Genomic DNA, 6,135 nt, shown 5'->3' with positions numbered 1-6,135 from the left:
CTTCCTTCCTTTCTTTCTTCCTTTCTTTCTTTCTTTCTTTCTTTCTTTCTTTCTTTCTTTCTTTCTTTCTTTCTTTCTTTCTTTCTTTCTTTCTTTCTTCTTTCTTTCCAGTTGTGGGGCTTGAACTCTGGGCCTGGTGCTATCCTGCCTGAGCTCTTCAGCTCAAAGCTAGCGCTCTTCCACCTGAGCCACAGCTCCACTTCTGGTTTTCTGGTGGTTAATTGGATATAAGAATCTCACAGCCTTTCCTGCCTGGGCTGGCTTTGAACCACAATCCTCAGATCTCAGGCTCCTCAGTAGCTAGGATTACAAGTATGAGCCACCAGCACCCAGCCATCATACAGCTTTTTTTGGGGGGGGGTCTGGTCGTGGGGCCTGAACTCCGGGTCTGGGTGCTGTCCCTCAGCTCTTAAGCTAAAGGCTAGTGCTCTACCACTTGAGCCATAGCGCCACTTCCAGCTTTTTTCTTTTTGCTTATGTGGTACAGGGGAATTGAACCCAGGGCCTCAGGCATGCAAGGCAAGTGTTCTACCACTGAGCCATCTTCCCAGCCCCCATACAGCTTTCTTGTAGAAACTTAACAATTATTTTGGCTGATTATTAAAGGCTTTTTGTGCCAGAAGTATGTTTTTCTAAGATTTCCAGATGGCTTGAGGAAGTAGTGTTTTGATCCAGTTCTTACTTTTTTTTAACTGTATTTTTTTTGTCTTTTCTTTTTTGGTACTGGGGATCCAACCCAGGACGTTGCACTTGCTAGGCAAGTGCTTTGCCACTGAGCTACATCCCAGCCCTCCAGTTCTTACTTATATCTAGTTCCTATTAGTTATTTAAGTTTGCCAGGGATTTGCTACTTGCTGAGGATCTGTTAGGGCCTTCTCTGTTAGGGTTAAATAATCAAGACCTTGAAGTTGGGTTAAATCCTCACAAAATTGTAATAGAAAGCAAGGAAGAAAAGGCAGATTAGTGCCAGCTAGTGGCCCTTGCTGTCTGTACTCTCTTGTCTGTGCACAGTGGAGAGAGACATCACCTGTCTATGCATGTCTGTCTGCCAGTTCCTGAGATGATCCAGCAGGGCTCAGGACAAATATATTTGAGTTTCTGTTTGTATTGCATATTTAAATTTTATGGTTGTTGTCTGTTTCATCATATCCATAGTACGGTTTATATAGTGATTCGTGCAGACACACATTTTTTATGTGTTTTTTCAGACAGGGCATGGGATCAGAAAAGTTAAAAGTTGTCTAATTCAACTTCATAACCATAGGCATTTGATGTTTCCAATTTTATACCCAGATACTTGGGTTCTGAGAGGTGGCCATTTGTTCAAGTTTTCTTGACATTTCATTAAATAACAGAGGCAGATTTGGAGCTCGATGGGCCTCTGCTAATACCTCTGCAGAAAGCGCGTCTGGAGCCATCAAAGCCCTTGTGTTACAAGAGATATACCTAAAAGAAATTGTTTTTTGTGAATCAGTTTTGAACCTTGTTAGCCTTTTTAAACAATTAGTTTTTCAAATTCCAAATTAATTGTCTTTTCCTTCCCTCTGCTTAAATTAGAACATTCTAGAGGTGGCAGCATAATCTCTATATTGCAAAAAAACAAAGCCAAAAGAAAACAAGGGAAATAATTTTGTAAGGGTCCAAAATGCTATTTGTTTTATAATTTCCTAATCCTTTTTTCTTTGTTCAAAAGTAGCAGTCAATGTTTAAAAAATACAGGATATTCAAAACAAAAAAATTAGAACTGTAGGGGCGTGGCTCAAGTGGTAGAATTCTTGCCTAGCAGAGTTCAAGGTCCTGAGTTTAAACCTCAGTACTACAAAAAAGAAAAAAAAATGGATATCACAGTAGTAAAAGGGAGGAAGCTAATGATTTGTTATCATTACCTTAATTAATGATACCATTAAATATATCTCCATGCATGAAGACATATATCACATACGTGCACCTCCTCTCCCACTTTACTTTTTTTTTGGGGGGGAGGGGCGGTCGTGGGGCCTGAACTCTGGGCCTGGGCGCTGTCCCTCAGCTCTTCAGCTCAAGGCTAGTGCTCTACCACTTTAGCCACAGCGCCACTTCTGGCTTTTTTCTTTTTGCTTATGTGGTGCTGAGGAATGGAACCCAGGGCCTCATGCATGCAAGGCAAGTACTCTACCACTGAGCCATCTTCCCAGCCCCCACTTTACTTTTTTTAACTTGATTTAATGGTATATACTTTGCGACCTGTCCTTTTTTCATTCTTTCACATGCAAGTATGTTAGGAGATTGGTTTTGTTGTTGTTGTTTTGTTTTGTTTTTGTCAGTTGTGGGGCTTGAATTCTGGGCCTGGGAACTGTCCCTCAGCTCTTCAGCTCAAGGCGAGTACTGTACCTTTTGAGCCACAGCACCACTTCCGGTTTTTCTGGTGGTTAATTGGAGATAAGAGTCTCACGGACTTTTCTGCCCAGTCTGGCTTTGAACCGTGATCCTCTCAGCATCCTGAGTAGCTAGGTTTATAGGTGTGAGCCCCTGGCACCTGGCCAAGGAGACTGTTTCTTTTTTAAGGGATGATGTTGATTCTTGAGGTTGTGACATCCTTACCTTACCATTAATATGTAGAACAAAAGTGACTCATCATGTGTGTGGCTTGGCTTTTAATGGGGTGGTGCTGTGACTACCTGATTTACATGGCCTCTAAGAAAACTTGCACTAACTTTAGCAGAGAAAAATGGGGCTTACATTAACTCCAGTGCCTAATAACTGAATGTGACATTCGGTTTAAACTGGTTTGAGCACTTGCTTTTCTTGGGAAGATTGTAATTTTAATCTTTAGCCTTTAATGTTGATCTCATCCCTGCTATGTACCAACAGGGCACCAGCTACCCAGAGGACACCATTGTAGTGGACCTTAATATTACTCAGTGGATCACAGTGATTTGTTCAACAAGACAGTAGAGCAACACTAGAATACTTAGCACCTGCAGTGGGCAAGATCTAGGTGTTCAGATATGGTATATGCTTATAAAGGAATGGAGGCATGGTCACATAGCTAGTATTAGGTGGTGCCATGTACAACAAACTTTTTTCTCTTAAGGAAGGTATTTTAGTACATTTTCTAGTCATACATTACTAAATCCTGGTTAAGTTATAAAAGAAAAGGAGTTTGGTTGGGTGTGGTGGTGCATACCTGTAATTAATTCTACCACGTGGAAGCAGGAGGGTCCTGAATTCAAAGCCAGCTCAGGTTACACAGGGAACTTAGAGGAAGCTAGGTGCTGGTGTCTCACACCTGTAATCCTAGCTGCTCCGGAGACTGAGATCTGAAGATCACAGTTTAAAGCCAGCCTAGGCAGGAATATCTGTGAAACTCTTATCTCCAACTAAAAAAAGTTGGAAGGGGACCTGGGGTTTAAAAGGTAGATCATCAGCCTTGAGCAAAATAGCTCAGGGACCATGCCCAGGCTCTTGAGTTCAAGACCCAAGACAGGCACACACAAACAACAGAACCTGGAGCAAGAGGAAAACGAAGGTTTATTTTGTTCATTATCTTGGTGCAAGGTTAAGGGGCTACATCTGGTGATGACTGTCTTGCTATCAAGAAAGCAGTGTTGCTAAGAGCTGGTGGCTCACGCCTGTAATCCTAGTTACTCTAGCTGAGATCTAGGATCACAGTTTGAAGTCAGCTGGGCAGGAAAGTTCATTAGACACAGGTAGCCACCAAAATGCTGAAAATGGAGCTGTGGCTCAAATGGTATAGAGCTAGCCTTGAACAATAACCAAAAAAAGGCTCAAGAACAGCGCCCAGGCCCTGAGTTCAAGCCCCAAGACCAGCACAAAGAAAAAAAAAAGAGACACCTTGTCTTAAGACTAGTCAGAGCATTAGCAGCTGGAGGAGCACTTGTTCATAAGTGTTCGTTCTCTAGTCTGATCTCTTTTTCTCAGTACTGGGGTTTAAACTTAGAGTCTCACTTGTTAGGCAGGTGCTCTACCACTTGAGCTACTCTGCTAGCTTTCTCTCCTTTTTTATAAACCAGCAAGAGACCTATGTTTTTAAAACTCTGAGCCCTCTAGTTTCTCATTGACATGCCTGAAAATTTATAGGTTTACAGCCTGGACAAGAATAAGTCTGGCTCCTTCATTGGCTCTATAAACAAATCAAGGAGCAGAACAGTTTTATTTTTGTTTGTTTGTTTTAACTTGTGTGAGACTTAATGAGGATAGAGAGAAGGCTAAAGTTTTTCTGTGCTTTATTAGATCTACTATTCAGATATTTATATTTATCATGGCTTATCAGAGACCAGTTGGTAGCCAAGTGGGCACTGTTCGCAAAGACCAGTGTGTGGTGTTGAACTTCACTCTCCATTCCCAGCTTTTCAGAAGCCCTGCTGTCTGGAATGTATGTCATAGAGCTTCACGAAGTCCACAGAAGATTCCTCAGGACCTCCTCTAGAGCCTGCTGGTTCTAATGGGTAGAAGTTAGTTCCTGGCTGATGAGAAACAGCACCTAGGAAAAGGTTGCCTGGGGCATCTAGCCTAGTGAAGAGTGAGTGCAGGAAAGCAGGTTAGTTACCAGTTTCAAGAAACTGACTGGGTTTAAAGCCTGGTGGGCTGAGTAAGTAGCTTCAAGGCACAGAATCTTATGTGTGCCATAGACTTCAAGGGTATCACCCTAGTAACACCCTCAGTATGATGTACTTCCCGAGTTTCTTTTTGAGTGACTAGATTCCTAAGCTAGAGACCTCAGAAGTGAGTGGGCTTGGGCCTGGGAAGAATGAAACATTTGAGTTACGGTGTTCTTGGATGTTGCTGAGAATTCTTAGTCAGTCTGGACAGTCCTCCTCCCTGGCAACGTATTTGTCATTCGGCTAGAAGTGTCTTTTTTTCAGTGATGTTCTTGCACACTGACTTTCCTCATATTTATCAAGAAAAATTTTATGAAGATTTCGTAACGTTCTTATGTTAGTTATTAGATAGTTTTGTGTGTGTGTGTGTTTTGTGTGTGTGTGTGTGTTTTGCCAGTCCCAGGGCTTAAACTCAGGGCCTGAGTGCTGTCCCTGAGCCTCTTTATGCTCAAGGCCAGTGTTCTACCACTTGAGCCACAGCACCACTTCTGGCTTTTTCTTAGTAGTTTATTGGAGATAAGAGTCTCACAGACTTTTCAGCCCAGGCTGACTTCAAGCCACAACTCTCAGATACTCTCAGATCTCAGATCTTCAGATCCTCAGAGCCCGGGAGTAGCTAGGATTACAGAGATGAGGCACTGGCGCTAGGCTAATTAAAACAATTTTAATTATATTCATGAGCAAATCCTCAGACTTACTACCAGCAAAACAACACAGTAGGATATCAGTTTCCAAAGTGTGTGTGTGTGTGTGTGTGTGTGCATGCCAGTCCTGCTGGGGCTTGACCTCAGGGCTTAGGTGCTGTCCCTGCACTCCCCCCCCCCCCAAAGGCTAGCAAGCACTTTACAACTTAAGCAACACCATCACTTCCAGCTTTTTATAGTTTCTTCTGTCCAGGTTGGCTTTGAACCACGATACTCAGATCTCAGCCTCCTGAATAGGTAGAATTACAGGTGTGAACCACTAGCACCCAACAGAAAGCTCTTTTTCTTTACAACATGACACAAATAGTTATTTATGATAAGGTTCTCGTAATACAGGCTTTGGTTTTATTATATAAAAGAGAAATTTTTGAGCCAGTGTGGTGGTACATTTCTACAGTCCCCACTACTTGGGAAGGTAGAGGTGTAAGGATCAAGAATTAGAAGCCATCTTGGGCTACACAGTGAGAACCTGTCTGAATAAACCAAATGCTAGCATGTAGCTTAGATGTTCCATCCCCATTGCTGCCAAAAAAAAAAGAAAAAAGAAAAAAGTAATTTTGTGGCGCAGAGAAGAAATTTTAATTTGTAAACTTAATCTCAATTTTATGATTTTTTTTGTAATTTTATGAAATTAGAATCAGCCGGGCGCTGGTGGCTCACGCCTGTAATCCTAGCTACTCAGGAGGCTGAGATCTGAGGATCGTGGTTCAAAGCCAGCCCGGGCAGGAGAGACCATGAGACTCCTATCTCCAGTAAACCACCAGAAAACCGGAAGTGGCACTGTAGCTCAAGTGGTAGAGCGCTGGCCTTGAGCTGAAGAGCTGAGGGAC

At 42.5% G+C, this 6,135-nt stretch overlaps 1 protein-coding gene across 3 annotated transcripts in view; it reads left to right on the top strand.

The window, feature by feature from the left end:
- Tex2 (testis expressed 2) overlaps positions 1 to 6,135 on the top strand; it is a 91,555-nt gene that overhangs the window by 35,815 nt on the left and 49,605 nt on the right. The window lies entirely within an intron of this gene.

The sequence above is a fragment of the Dipodomys ordii genome, unplaced genomic scaffold (genome assembly GCF_000151885.1).
Source record: "Dipodomys ordii isolate 6190 unplaced genomic scaffold, Dord_2.0 Scaffold7, whole genome shotgun sequence".
NCBI classification, from domain to species: domain Eukaryota; kingdom Metazoa; phylum Chordata; class Mammalia; order Rodentia; family Heteromyidae; genus Dipodomys; species Dipodomys ordii.
The sequence above is the reverse complement of the archived record's forward strand: the minus strand, read 5'-3'. Positions and strand labels throughout refer to the sequence as shown.